Source organism: Protopterus annectens, chromosome 6.part0 (genome assembly GCF_019279795.1).
Source record: "Protopterus annectens isolate FY-2018-M chromosome 6.part0, PAN1.0, whole genome shotgun sequence".
Lineage (NCBI taxonomy): Eukaryota > Metazoa > Chordata > Ceratodontiformes > Protopteridae > Protopterus > Protopterus annectens.
The window spans coordinates 1,763,533,480-1,763,549,442 of record NC_056737.1 but is presented as its reverse complement, the minus strand read 5'-3'; positions in this window follow the sequence as shown (position 1 = coordinate 1,763,549,442).

The following is a 15,963-nucleotide window of genomic DNA, read 5'->3' as shown; positions in this document are numbered from 1 at the left end:
CTAGTAGTAGTTTGCTTGATGATCTAAGAGGTCTTTTGGCTGAGTGATGTTGTACTAGGTTTTTGAGGGCAGGACACTTATTGTGGAGGTAATAGATCGAATGACAGAGACAGAGCTGATTGCAGGTTAGGAGGTTGGGCAGTTCAAGCCAGTGGAGCTGCCTCAAAGCAGTACAGTGATGAGTTCTTTATGAGCAATTTGCAGCAAAGCAGGCAATTCTGTTATAGCAGGCTTCCTTTATGCTTAGTTCAGTTTTGTTGAGATTAGTCAGAATGGGAGATGCATAGAGTAGGGTGGATAGAATTTGGGAGTGAGCAATGGCTGATCTTGTGTTGTTGGTAAGAAATGGTTTGATACGGTATAGTGATCCCAGTTTGGCATGTACTTTTTTAATAGTTAAGTTGAGATAACTATCAAATTTTAGGTGGGACTCTATGGTTATTCCCAATAGCTTAGCCTGTGCCACTGGAGCGATTGGAGTAGCATTTGTGGAGTAGATAGTGAATTGACTGTTATCAGTATTTTGTTAGAACTAGTTATAATCATAGCTGAGTTTTCTTTGGATTGAGGATAAGTTGGGCTTTTGTAAGGTAGTTTTCATTGTCAGTGAATGCTAGTTGAGTTGTTTGCAGGAGGGTGGGAATGTTTTGTGCAGCACAGATTATGGTAGTGTCATCTGCATACTGAATGATAGATGCATGCTGTGTGGAGGTATGGAGGTCATTTGTGAAGATTGTGAATAGTAGTGGTCCTAAGATAGAACCCTATGGCACTCCTATAGTTATGGGCAGCTGAGGAGATAGAGAATTTTCCCATTTCACAGCTTGGTACCTGTCAGTTAAGTAGCTCTGGAACCAGGTAAGAGTGGAATTTAATAGGTGATTTTGGTTTAGTTTGTTTAGCAGCATTTGGTGTGAGACTGTGTCAAATGCTTTGGACATATCCAAAAAAGAGTTAACACCTGCAGGCCTTTATTTTTTAGATGGTTAGCTGTGTCTCTGAAGCAGAGGAGGGCTGTAGTGGTACTATGGGCAGGACTGAAACCGTGCTGAGTAGGTGACAGGATGTTGCTGTCTAGGAGATATTTTAGTATCTGAGTATGGATACATTTTTCTAGGATTTTGGCCAGGTGGGAGAATAAAGCAATGGGTTTGTAGTTATTATGTTCAGTGGAGGTCCCGCCTTTATTTATGGGTGTAACATAGGATATTTTCCAGAGTTTGGGCACATAGTTTTCAACATGGATCTTTTTATGAGAGTGGAGACTGGGATAGCAATAGCATCTGCTGTGAGTTTCAAGAAATATCTGGGGAGTAGGTCGGCTGCTGTTGATGAGGTTTTTAGTTTGGAGAGCATGCTTTTGACTGAAGTGGTGGAAACTGTTTTGAGGGTAAAGCTTATATTAGTGTTATTTGTGTTGGGGGGGATAGTGAGGAAGGAACTGTCCTGTGATACTAAGGATAGAATTGAGTTCACAAAATGGGAATTGAATTGTGTTTTGATGGGAACTTTAGTGTCAGGGTTGGTTGCTTTCGGGGTAGCCTTTTGTATGGGTTTTAGTAGCTGGTTTACATTTTTCCAAAATTTTTGGGGGTTGTGTTGGTATTTAGTTTGTAATAGGTTCATTGGTAGGTACTAGGCTAGGGCCTATATAAGCCTAGCCAAAAATGTACCCTGGCTTTCGCCAGCCAAGAAAATTATTTTCCTGTGCCCCTGTCAAGCAAAGCCACAGAAGTGATCCCTGGGGTGAATTTCCTATTATCAATCCAATCATCAACATTTTTCTTGAAGAGTGTTAATGAGGAGCTCTGTTTGACATAGATAGGGAGTCTGTTCCAGAGTATGGAAAGTCTCTGGGACAGGAATCTATCCCTCCAGCATATTCTGTGTATTGTGGTGACAAGGTTTAGGTCCCTAGAGCGTGTAGCTCGGAGGGATTAGGATTTCTTTAAGTGGAGCATGTCCAACAGCTCTGGGTTTGACATAGCTTTGTATGTTAGGCAGAGATCACCTCTGAGTGTTTATATGCAATGGAGTAAAGCTGGAGTTTTTTTAGATGGTCTGCGTAGGGCATCTTTTTGAGGCTAGTAATCCTCTTTGTGAGGTATTTCTGTGGCCTTTCCAGTTGTTGTAGATGTCTTGTGAGGTACACACCAGAAGGGGCATTTTACTCTATAATGGGTCTAATGAGTGATGAGTAGAGGGGAGCAATGACCTCTTTTTTTCTGGATGAAAAACCTTTTGTGATGAGGTGAGCCAAGTAGAAGGATTTCCTGACCACTGTGGTGATGTGATTATCAAAGGAGAGACTACTGTCCACCTATGTCCCAAGGTCTCTTATCACATTTTTGGTGTTAAGTAGACTACCAGCTATGTGATAGTTCATCGGTACAGAGTTTTTACCAAAGGGGATGACAATACACTTTTTGGCATTGAGCTTCAGGCCATGGCTTTGACACCAGGCAACTGTCTCAGTGAGGCCCTTTTGTAGTATGTCCACATCGTTAGGAGTTTCGATTATGGCTCTTAGTTTGTAGTCATCTGCAAACTTTGTAAGCCAAAGACATTCTGTGTTAGCCTGTACTTCAGAGAAGTAGATACCTAACAGGAGAGGACCCAGGACTGAACCCTGTGTACTCCTGTGGTACTCCACTTGTCACTGGTCTGAAGTCGGATTTGGAGTCTGCTACTTTCACAGTGTGGGTTCGATCCATGAGCAAGTTGGCAACCTATCTTGTGACATAGGGATTTATACCTAGTTTAGTGACCTTATCTATAATTCCAGAGTGGGGGATGGTGCTGAAAGCCTTGGCGAGATCTAGATAAGCTGTGTAAACCACCTTACCCTCAGCTATGGCTTTGCTGACTGCTTCAAAGAAGTCAATCAGGTTTAGGAGACATGACCTGCCTTTTACAAATCCAAACTGGGTAGGGTCCAAAGTTTGGAGATTACCAATGTCTTTGTTTATGAGTTCCATGATGATACGATCCATGGCTTTGCAGACCAGGCTCATCAGGCTAATGGGGCGTTAGTTCCCGGGTTCCATCGTGGCTCCCCCTTTATGGAGTGAGATAACCATCGCAGTGCACCATTCAGTGGGCACAAAGCCTGAGGTGAGGCTATGATTGAACATGGTACTTAGGTGGGGTGCCAGTTCATTCTTTAGTTCATGTAGAACGAGCCTGGGATATTGTCAGGTCCCATGGATGCTGTGTTCTTGGCTTTGGAGAGTGTGTTTTTTACCTGTGCATCCGTGTTTACAGGAATTTTGCATTTTTCTGGTATAGAGATGGGCCCTCTAGGGAGAGAGAGGGGGGGGTAAAGTTAGCACTGAGCCTAACTGCCAGGATGATGGCAATATCAGTTTGTTCTGTATATTTAGTGCCATTGTGCTGTAACTCAGAGCAGATCTGAGTGTTGCCATTGAGAATCTTGACATAGCTATAGAATGCTTTGTGGTTGTCTTTAGTGTCAGTGGCAAATTTGTTTTCGTAACTAGCTTTGAAGGATTTTATGAGGGATCTCAGCTTCTTACTGAGGTTGACCTGGGAGTTCCTCCAGTCATGGGATTTTACTCTTTTTTGCAACAGTTTCTTTCTTCTGTTGTAGAGTTTGTTTATGGTGGAGGAACACCAGATTGGCTTCCTTTTTTTGGAGGATAGCATCTTGGTTCTGTTAGGGATAGCATGATCCATGCACTGGTGTAAGCGCTTATAAAGTGCATTAGTGTAGGATTCAGCAGTCGTACCTCTATTGTCCATCTGCATGGGTGTCATGAAGTTTGACACTTCTATCTTAAGAAGTGTGAAGTTGGCTTTGGAGAAGTTTTTACAGTAGTTTCCCTAATTGGGAGTGGGGCAGGATGTGGATGTCTAGGGTGATTAGCTTGTGGTCGGATCTGACCAACAAGTAATTGACCTCTGGTGTGGAACACCAGTTGCCCATGTTGGTAATAACCAGGTCTAGGATATTGCAGCCCCTGGTAGGGGTGTGAATAAGTTCATCCAAGGCATTGGAATTTATGAATTCCAGAAAATGTTGAGCAAAAGAGTTGGTACATGAGTAGTTTTCCCAATTAGTAATGGGGTAGTTGAAATCACCCATTATTAGGGTGTTGGGTTGTACCCCAATACTTTCCAGTGAATCAAGAAATGAGGGGTGGGAATCCTGGAGCATGGTGGGGGTCTGTAAGCAAGCTACAATCTGATTGCCGTCTTGCCCAGAGTTAGTTGCACTTGAATAATCTCGATGCATTATGCTGTGCAACTAGCCTGAAGGCGTGGATATCCAGAATGAATATGGACACTCCACCACCTTTAGTGCTTCGTTCTGGGTTATGTGGCCGAAATGTGTGGTATGAATTATAGCCTGGTAATGCAAGGGTGTTCTCTCGAGCTTTGTACCAGGTCACTGCACAGATTTTGATGTTCTCCATTTTAAGGAGTGCCTCGAGTGAGTGCATTTTGAGGTTTAGACTTCTAGCATTGAGTAGCATTGCCTCAGATTTTGCTTGCTTGTACCTGTTATGGTGATGAATTTGTGATTTGAACCTTGCCTAAAAAAGGCACTATAGGGGTGGCAAGAGCCTTAGCCACTATCAGGAATTCCAAGGGCAACAGGTGCAGGCAGTCTCTGACAAAGCATTGTGGTCTGTCGATCATGTCGTCCCAGGCAGACAAATATTGGATCCCCTTAGAATGACACCAGAAGCTTAGCCAATTGTTGAAGTCAATCATTTTGTCCTTGTACTGTGGTATCATTCTGGGTGATGGCAGGGTGCTACTCAGGGCTAGGGTCATACCTGCCTGGGCTACAAGATCGGAGAGCCCTCCATGTCTCTTTTCATGTAGTCCAGGGAGGTAGATCTCAGGTCACTCACACTAACATGGACAATGACAGTGTCATATTTGTACTTGTTGTGGAGGACCTGAGTGTGTGCATTATGTGTCAGATCCTGGCACCTGACAGGTTGATAGTAGTCTGTCATTAGACACCCATGTAGCTAAAGTAGTTAGGAAGACTTTCTACATTGCCCACCTTATCATGAAGGGATTCTCATCTAGATCAAGGGAGGTCATAGTCTCCATTTACTCATCACTCATCAGACCAATGATTGAGTACAATGCCCCATTTGGGATGTATCTGACCCGACACCTGCAGCAGCTGGAGAGGCCACAAAGTTCCTCACCAAAAGGATAAAGGGTCTCAAAAATCTGTCCTATGCTGCCCGACTGAAAGAACTCCAGCTCTATTCAGTAAACGCTTGCTCAGAGGTGACCTTTGCCTAACATACAAGGCCATGTCAAACCCAGATTTGATGAATATGCTTCACCTCAAAAAATCTAGATCCATCAGAGCCACAAGGCGGGAGACTTAAACCTCGACACGGCTATTAATAGGGCGTGCTGGAGGGATAGATTCATTACCCAAAGACTCCCTATGCTGTGGAACAAAATCCCGGTACATGTGAGGCAGAGCACCTCGCTGGCCTTGTTCAAGAGAAATCTTGACCAATGGATGGGAGATCGCAGATATACCCCAGGGATTACCTCAGTGTCACTGCTCGACAGAGGCACAGCAAAATAATGGGTATAGTTCCCCATACTAAAGGGGTGGCGTAAGCCACAAAACGATGGGCTAGGCTTGTAAATGCCCTCGGGCAGATAGCCTAGTATAAACCTATGAACCTATGAACCTATGACACTTATTGTGGAGGTAATAGATCGAATGACAGAGACAGAGCTGATTGCAGGTTAGGAGGTTGGGCAGTTCAAGCCAGTGGAGCTGCCTCAAAGCAGTACAGTGATGAGTTCTTTATGAGCAATTTGCAGCAAAGCAGGCAATTCTGTTATACCAGGCTTCTTTTATGCTTAGTTCAGTTTTGTTGAGATTAGTCAGAATGGGAGATGCATAGAGTAGGGTGGATAGAATTTGGGAGTGAGCAATGGCTGATCTTGTGTTGTTGGTAAGAAATGGTTTGATACGGTATAGTGATCCCAGTTTGGCATGTACTTTTTTAATAGTTAAGTTGAGATAACTATCAAATTTTAGGTGGGACTCTATGGTTATTCCCAATAGCTTAGCCTGTGCCACTGGAGCGATTGGAGTAGCATTTGTGGAGTAGATAGTGAATTGACTGTTATCAGTATTTTTGTTAGAACTAGTTATAATCATAGCTGAGTTTTCTTTGGATTGAGGATAAGTTGGGCTTTGGTAAGGTAGTTTTCATTGTCAGTGAATGCTAGTTGAGTTGTTTGCAGGAGGGTGGGAATGTTTTGTGCAGCACAGATTATGGTAGTGTCATCTGCATACTGAATGATAGATGCATGCTGTGTGGAGGTATGGAGGTCATTTGTGAAGATTGTGAATAGTAGTGGTCCTAAGATAGAACCCTATGGGACTCCTATAGTTATGGGCAGCTGAGGAGATAGAGAATTTTCCCATTTCACAGCTTGGTACCTGTCAGTTAAGTAGCTCTGGAACCAGGTAAGAGTGGAATTTAATAGGTGATTTTGGTTTAGTTTGTTTAGCAGCATTTGGTGTGAGACTGTGTCAAATGCTTTGGACATATCCAAAAAAAAAGAGTTAACACCTGCAGGCCTTTATTTTTTAGATGGTTAGCTGTGTCTCTGAAGCAGAGGAGGGCTGTAGTGGTACTATGGGCAGGACTGAAACCGTGCTGAGTAGGTGACAGGATGTTGCTGTCTAGGAGATATTTTAGTATCTGAGTATGGATACATTTTTCTAGGATTTTGGCCAGGTGGGAGAATAAAGCAATGGGTTTGTAGTTATTATGTTCAGTGGAGGTCCCGCCTTTATTTATGGGTGTAACATAGGATATTTTCCAGAGTTTGGGCACATAGTTTTCAACATGGATCTTTTTATGAGAGTGGAGACTGGGATAGCAATAGCATCTGCTGTGAGTTTCAATAAATAGCTGGGGAGTAGGTCGGCTACTGTTGATGAGGTTTTTAGTTTGGAGAGCATGCTTCTGACTGAAGTGGTGGAAACTGTTTTGAGGGTAAAGCTTATATTAGTGTTATTTGTGTAGTGGGGGATAGTGAGGAAGGAAATGTCCTGTGATACTAAGGATAGAACTGAGTTCACAAAATGGGAATTGAATTGTGTTTTGATGGGAACTTTAGTGTCAGGGTTGGTTGTTTTGGGGGTAGCCTTTTGTATGGGTTTTAGTAGCTGGTTTACATTTTTCCAAAATTTTTGGGGGTTGTGTTGGTATTTAGTTTGTAATAGGTCATTGGTAGGTACTAGGCTAGGGCCTATATAAGCCTAGCCAAAAATGTACCCTGGCTTTCGCCAGCCAAGAAAATTATTTTCCTGTGCCCCTGTCAAGCAAAGCCACAGAAGTGATCCCTGGGGTGAATTTCCTATTATCAATCCAATCATCAACATTTTTCTTGAAGAGTGTTAATGAGGAGCTCTGTTTGACATAGATAGGGAGTCTGTTCCAGAGTATGGAAAGTCTCTGGGACAGGAATCTATCCCTCCAGCATATTCTGTGTATTGTGGTGACAAGGTTTAGGTCCCTAGAGCGTGTAGCTCGGAGGGATTAGGATTTCTTTAAGTGGAGCATGTCCAACAGCTCTGGGTTTGACATAGCTTTGTATGTTAGGCAGAGATCACCTCTGAGTAAGCGATATGCAATGGAGTAAAGCTGGAGTTTTTTTAGATGGTCTGCGTAGGGCATCTTTTTGAGGCTAGTAATCCTCTTTGTGAGGTATTTCTGTGGCCTTTCCAGTTGTTGTAGATGTCTTGTGAGGTACACACCAGAAGGGGCATTTTACTCTATAATGGGTCTAATGAGTGATGAGTAGAGGGGAGCAATGACCTCTTTTTTTCTGGATGAAAAACCTTTTGTGATGAGGTGAGCCAAGTAGAAGGATTTCCTGACCACTGTGGTGATGTGATTATCAAAGGAGAGACTATTGTCCACCTATGTCCCAAGGTCTCTTATCACATTTTTGGTGTTAAGTAGACTACCAGCTATGTGATAGTTCATCGGTACAGAGTTTTTACCAAAGGGGATGACAATACACTTTTTGGCATTGAGCTTCAGGCCATGGCTTTGACACCAGGCAACTGTCTCAGTGAGGCCCTTTTGTAGTATGTCCACATCGTTAGGAGTTTCGATTATGGCTCTTAGTTTGTAGTCATCTGCAAACTTTGTAAGCCAAAGACATTCTGTGTTAGCCTGTACTTCAGAGAAGTAGATACCTAACAGGAGAGGACCCAGGACTGAACCCTGTGGTACTCCTGTGGTACTCCACTTGTCACTGGTCTGAAGTCGGATTTGGAGTCTGCTACTTTCACAGTGTGGGTTCGATCCATGAGCAAGTTGGCAACCTATCTTGTGACATAGGGATTTATACCTAGTTTAGTGACCTTATCTATAATTCCAGAGTGGGGGATGGTGCTGAAAGCCTTGGCGAGATCTAGATAAGCTGTGTAAACCACCTTACCCTCAGCTATGGCTTTGCTGACTGCTTCAAAGAAGTCAATCAGGTTTAGGAGACATGACCTGCCTTTTACAAATCCAAACTGGGTAGGGTCCAAAGTTTGGAGATTACCAATGTCTTTGTTTATGAGTTCCATGATGATACGTTCCATGGCTTTGCAGACCAGGCTCATCAGGCTAATGGGGCGTTAGTTCCCGGGTTCCATCGTGGCTCCCCCTTTATGGAGTGAGATAACCATCGCAGTGCACCATTCAGTGGGCACAAAGCCTGAGGTGAGGCTATGATTGAACATGGTACTTAGGTGGGGTGCCAGTTCATTCTTTAGTTCATGTAGAACGCAGCCTGGGATATTGTCAGGTCCCATGGATGCTGTGTTCTTGGCTTTGGAGAGTGTGTTTTTTACCTGTGCATCCGTGTTTACAGGAATTTTGCATTTTTCTGGTATAGAGATGGGCCCTCTAGGGAGAGAGAGGGGGGGGTAAAGTTAGCACTGAGCCTAACTGCCAGGATGATGGCAATATCAGTTTGTTCTGTATATTTAGTGCCATTGTGCTGTAACTCAGAGCAGATCTGAGTGTTGCCATTGAGAATCTTGACATAGCTATAGAATGCTTTGTGGTTGTCTTTAGTGTCAGTGGCAAATTTGTTTTCGTAACTAGCTTTGAAGGATTTTATGAGGGATCTCAGCTTCTTACTGAGGTTGACCTGGGAGTTCCTCCAGTCATGGGATTTTACTCTTTTTTGCAACAGTTTCTTTCTTCTGTTGTAGAGTTTGTTTATGGTGGAGGAACACCAGATTGGCTTCCTTTTTTTGGAGGATAGCATCTTGGTTCTGTTAGGGATAGCATGATCCATGCACTGGTGTAAGCGCTTATAAAGTGCATTAGTGTAGGATTCAGCAGTCGTACCTCTATTGTCCGTCTGCATGGGTGTCATGAAGTTTGACACTTCTGTCTTAAGAAGTGTGAAGTTGGCTTTGGAGAAGTTTTTTACAGTAGTTTCCCTAATTGGGGGTGGGGGCAGGATGTGGATGTCTAGGGTGATTAGCTTGTGGTCGGATCTGACCAACAAGTAATTGACCTCTGGTGTGGAACACCAGTTGCCCATGTTGGTAATAACCAGGTCTAGGATATTGCAGCCCCTGGTAGGGGTGTGAATAAGTTCATCCAAGGCATTGGAATTTATGAATTCCAGAAAATGTTGAGCAAAAGAGTTGGTACATGAGTAGTTTTCCCAATTAGTAATGGGGTAGTTGAAATCACCCATTATTAGAGTGTTGGGTTGTACCCCAATACTTTCCAGTGAATCAAGAAATGAGGGGTGGGAATCCTGGAGCATGGTGGGGGTCTGTAAGCAAGCTACAATCTGGATTGCCGTCTTGCCCAGAGTTAGTTGCACTTGAATAATCTCGGATGCATTATGCTGTGCAACTAGCCTGAAGGCGTGGATATCCGTAATGAATATGGACACTCCACCACCTTTAGTGCTTCGTTCTGGGTTATGTGGCCGAAATGTGTGGTATGAATTATAGCCTGGTAATGCAAGGGTGTTCTCTCGAGCTTTGTACCAGGTCACTGCACAGATGTTGATGTTCTCCATTTTAAGGAGTGCCTCGAGTGAGTGCATTTTGAGGTTTAGACTTCTAGCATTGAGTAGCATTGCCCTCAGATTTTGCTTGCTTGTACCTGTTATGGTGATGAATTTGTGATTTGAACCTTGCCTAAAAAAGGCACTATAGGGGTGGCAAGAGCCTTAGCCACTATCAGGAATTCCAAGGGCAACAGGTGCAGGCAATCTCTGACAAAGCATTGTGGTCTGTCGATCATGTCGTCCCAGGCAGACAAATATTGGATCCCCTTAGAATGACACCAGAAGCTTAGCCAATTGTTGAAGTCAATCATTTTGTCCTTGTACTGTGGTATCATTCTGGGTGATGGCAGGGTGCTACTCAGGGCTAGGGTCATACCTGCCTGGGCTACAAGATCGGAGAGCTCCTCCATGTCTCTTTTCATGTAGTCCAGGGAGGTACATCTCAGGTCACTCACACTAACATGGACAATGACAGTGTCATATTTGTACTTGTTGTGGAGTGACCTGAGTGTGTGCATTATGTGTCAGATCCTGGCACCTGACAGGCAGCTGACAGTAACTTTCTCCTTCTTTAGCCTGGTGAGTGGAACACCAGTGTGCCTGACTATAGAGTCACCTATGACTAGAGTGTTGGGTGCGTTGTTATGCCTTATGGGCTGTGGTTGAGTGGCACACTGAGTTTGTTGGCTATGTGTCATTTGGGTTGTGTTGGGGGGTGGAGTTTGCTTGTGTTTCTGCTATGGAGGTCCCTGATGCTTGGGCAGGTTTTTATTGAGAGCCTCCTCGAATTAATGTGTGTGTGTTTTTTTTTATATGTGTGTTTTGGTAGTGTAGGTTTTGAGGGACTATGTGATGAGTGTGGTGTGGTGCAAGTATTTACCTTCTTCTCTTGACTGTCTAGTCCAATCTTGGATGAAGAGAGCTTTGCTTCCAGTTTGGCTATATAAGTGCATCTCTTTCAGGTTGTAGTGTTGGAGGAGAAGGTTTTCTGTGTACATGAGGCAATTGCTGCATTTCTCCAAGATGCCCAGATTCATCAGATAGACAGGAGAAATCAACGGGAGCTGACCCTTAGACGTGCCTGGATAGGTGCTTATTTATTAAGTGCTAAAAAGTGCTTCCCTCTAGACAAGTGAGGAAAGTTGAGTGCTGTAGTAATTTGCAGCTTATTTAGTGCTTACGAGTTCTGAATAAGTGTTGAGTTCAAAGAAACAGATTTGAGTGCTGAAACTAGAAAACTGGCTAGTTCTAAGAAACAAAATTAAGCTAGAAGGCTTCCCTCCAACACAGAAGGGCTTGGTCCTACAAACAGTCTAGACCACTTACAGGAAAGGCAGGAAACAAGCTTATTTTTTTTTCTTTCCTAGATGCTCTCTTTGTACACAGTAGGAGTGCCTGAAATCAGAATATGATCTCACTGCACTCAGTTGAGTGAGCAAATGAAATGGGCCCAAAAGGAGTATCCAAACACAAATTTAAAAGAGGGATGGGCAGTTTCAAAGCCACCAAGATTAACAGCAAAACAAAAACAGGAAGGGTGGGTGGGGAACTAACAGAAAAAACAGAGTCAAAACTTCCAGTTCAGCTAATATTCAGTGCAACACAAATAAATCAATTAAAATGTTGTATTATTTGAAAAAATGCAGATAAAATGTACTTAAATTATCTTATACATCCAGTTGAATACAGCTAGATCTTAGCCAGCCAAAGCTGAGGTTTTAAGCAGAAAATATTCCAAAATGTACCACTTAAATAGGCAGTGACAGGATATGAATGAATGAGACTACCCCCGCCTGCAATTACTAACAGGCAATAAAAATCTAGCAAGCACTAACTGAGAAAACAGAGTCAAAACTACCAGTTCAGTTAATATTCAATGCAACACAAATAAATCAATTAAATGCTGTATTATTTGAAAAAAGTGCAGATAAAAGGTACTTAAATTATCTTATACGTTCAGTTGAATACAGCTAAATCTTAGCAGGCCAAAGCTGAGGTTTTAAGCAGAAAATATTACAAAATGTACCACTTAGATAGGCAGTGACAGGATATCAGTGAATGAGACTACCCCTGCCTGCAATTACTAACAGGCAATAAATATCTAGCAAGCACTAACTGAAAAAACAGTCAAAAGTTCCAGTTCAGTTAATATTCAATGCAACACAAATAAATCAATTAAAATGCTGTATTATTTGAAAAAAAGTGCAGATAAAAGGTACTTAAATTCTCTTATACATCCAGTTGAATACAGCTAGATCTTAGCCAGCCAAAGCTGAGGTTTTAAGCAGAAAATATTCCAAAATGTACCACTCCACTTAAATAGGCAGTGACAGGATATCAATGAATGAGACTACCCTGGCCTGCAATTACTAACAGGCAATAAAAATCTAGCAAGCACTAACTGAAAAATGTTTTGTAATAGGATTTTTTGTCCAGCCTAATGCATTTTTTTGCATGGTCGCACAGTTCTTAGTACTTAGGCTTTGTGTTTCTTTGTTTTTTTGATAGTATAGCCAGGCAGTGTCTCTGGACTTTTGGATTTGTTTGATTTCTTTACTGAGCCAGGGGTTTGTAGAGGTTCTAACCTTGATTTTGTGCAATGGAGCAATGGTGTCTAGGTGTTGTAGAAACGTTTTGTTGAAATATGCTACAACCTGGTCAAGTGGGAGGGTTTTTGGGGGGGTCCAGTCACAGTTACAGAGTAAAGTGTTGAGGACCTCAGGAGAGAATTTTTTTGTGTTTCTAGTGGATATATAGTTAGTGGTTTTGCATAGGCTTGTTCTACTATGTATAAAGTATATTATGTTGTGGTCACTTAAGGTGTCCGGGAGACTGCCTGCATGGGGGTACAATGTGGGGTGGTTAGTTAGGACCCAGTCAAGGATGGATTCCCTTTTAGATTTTTTATCACATCTAGTTGGAATTTGGACTAGCTGCTGGTAGCCATGGAGATTTATTAGATTACTTGGTGGTTCTGATATACAGGTAAACCAATCTAGGTTGAAGTCCCCCAGAATAAGGGTTTCTTGTGAGCATGTGGAAGAACACCAGGATAAGAAGTCTTCAAGGCTAGCAGGTGTATAACCAGGACTTGTACAGTAAGGCAGTTCCACCCCCTTTACAAAGTGGTCTGTCTTGTCTAATGATATTATAGCCGGTAGGGAGAGCTTCTGAGTTAGCTATGTTTGTATTTAGCCAGGTTTCTGTTAAAGCAACCATGTCTGGGGAGTAGTGTGCTTTTGTGGCCTGGAGTTCAGGTATTTTATTTTTGATACTTCTAGTGTTAATATTTAGCATTAAAAGATGGTTGGCTTTGCTGCTGTTGTTGATTTGCCCAGGGATGAAGATAGTGGGGGTGTTATGTTCTGACATTTGTGTTGGAGCAGTTTGTGTTGGACAGGATGGATTTGTGCCTGGGTTGGAGTGGATATCCCCACTTATGGTGAGCCTGATGTTAAAATGGTGATACAGATGTTGGAGTTTGGTGAGAAGTGTGAGAAAGTGTTGTGTTTTTTTGGAGTAGGAATGAAAGCATATGTGTTTAGTTTTGAATTGGTCCATTATGTAGTTCTTGAACAATTGTGGACAGATATTATTATAATGTGCGGTGTTTGTATATGAGAGTGCATAATGTAGTGTTGTGCTACTAAGTTCAGTGATATTGTTGGGTGATAACTTGTGGCGTTATAACGAATTATGAGAAGAAGACTAGACTTAGTTGTGTGATAGTCATGGTTATAAAGTTTAAGTTGGTTCTAGGTGGGGGGGTCTGAACAGGAATTATAGGATTGCACTATATGTGGATGGGTAAGTAGTGTGGGTGATGTAAAAAATGCCTAGTGGGAATTAGAGTGATTGGGAGTATTTTGTGTGGAGCAAGTTGGTGTGGTGTAATGTGATATGACTTGAGGAGCTGTGATTGGTGGAGGTGATGTGAGGGTGAGCTGTGGGTGTAGCTGTGATTGCTATAAATGTATAGGTAGTGGGGGTGGGAGGGAATAGAGGTCATGGCAGGAGAGTGGATAGAGCCCGAGCATTAGCGAGGGTGAACAGAGCGGGGCAAAGCCCACCAAGTCAAGAGAAAAAGTAAGTATTACTTTAAAAATCTGAACACTTTAAACAAATTCCTAAGGTATAATGGCTTACCAGCAAGCAGAATGCAATTGCTGAAGAGCACTTGTGTCCTGGTGAGAGACTAGAAATTTAAAGATGGCTCCGTGCTCAGCAGGATTCTAATATAGACTTAGTATTGGGGGAGGGAGATAGCACAAGGGGTGTAAACCAGGTGGAATGCAAAGAAACCAGAGAGGCAATCAGTGGAAATCAGTGAAGGGCTCAGAGGGGGTAAGTAATAATTCAAACTACCTGTAAAGTAAAGGATAGAAGAGACAGCAAAGTGTATTGAGGTTGGGAGTGTGTCTTCACATTGACTTGTTGATTAGTAACCAGTTTGTAGGGAGATACATTAGCAATGAAGGGGAATGCATAGAGATGCAAATAAACAGGTGGGCCTCCAAGTGATACAAACTAAGGCAGAAAGCACTGAGAGGGCTGCTTGATGGTTAATTTAGTCACAGGGATCTGAATTAAATGTATACTGTCTATTGGACAGTTAGGATTACTGCACTATCTGGGGGGGAGGACACAAGGCTACAACAGTCAGTTTTATTAGCACGCTGAGAACTACTAAGAAATATTGTTAATGTAATAGCTTCACTCTCATAAAACATACAAGTAGAATGCCTGGGTGGACTGACCCTGCTCTTGAGGCACAAAATGTATATCCTTGTTTAGTTTTGCAGTACTGATTCGTTCTTACACTGTATAGGTGGAGTGGTAGCCGCAGACTGCAGATTTGCTTGAGTGTACTCAGCAAGCAGAATGCAATTGCTGAAGAGCACTTGTGTCCTGGTGGGAGACTAGAAATTTAAAGATGTCATTTGAGTTGCCTTGCTGAATAATAATCTTTAATTTCTTACATATGATTCCCTTTCTGTCTCTCTTTCTCTCTGTCTTTCTTTTTCTGGCAAATTAAATAATTTTCTTCTGGAGTATTTTTAACAGGTGGTAAGTGATAACTGGCTAACACAGACTGTGATTTTACAGTGTTAAGGTCACTTTGATTATCCGTTGTTTTAGTCAGAATATCCAAAAGATAAGATAGCAGTCTTTTATCTGTTGCCACAATTTTGTGATGATGAACCTTTAATGTTAACCCCCTGCCTGATAGGTTTAAGATATTCTAAGGAAAGTATACATATCCCTTACAGACCTAGTGAGTTCAAGTGTTGACAGGTAAAACACTTCAGTTTTGTCATAGAAGTATTAAGCCACTGGAATGTAAACTGAGTTTGCTTAAATTAAATATTTTTCTATTAAGTTTAGTTGAAGTCTTGGGGCTGTTGAAATAGAATTGCAAGTACTGACACATGAACAATCTTAGTCAGAGACCATACTCATGGGTATTTACTAAGCTTGCAGTCCAGGGGATCATTGAGAAGCCTAGCCTAAATTCCTAGCTCCACCAAGCACTGTACAGTTAAGTGACTTGCTCAAGGGGGTCTATATCATTTCAGTGAATGCCCACATTTTCAAAAATGCAGTCCGTCGAACCCCCCCCCAGCTAATTATATATATCAACTCCAAGATTGTACTACAATAGGGAAAAGGGCAAATGTCTTGATCCCACTGTAATGCAGTCTCAGTCAGAATGGTTCAACAATCTGCATTTTTGATGCACTGCCATTTGACAAAGTTACTGTTCACTGAAATGATATAGAGCCTTCTCAAGATCACAAAGTAGGCAAATGAGGGCTGAGAGAATCAATCCTTGTACTACTGGAACAAATGCGCAGAGCCTTAACCCTCTGCATCACTGCCAGATCTATGCAAAAGCTC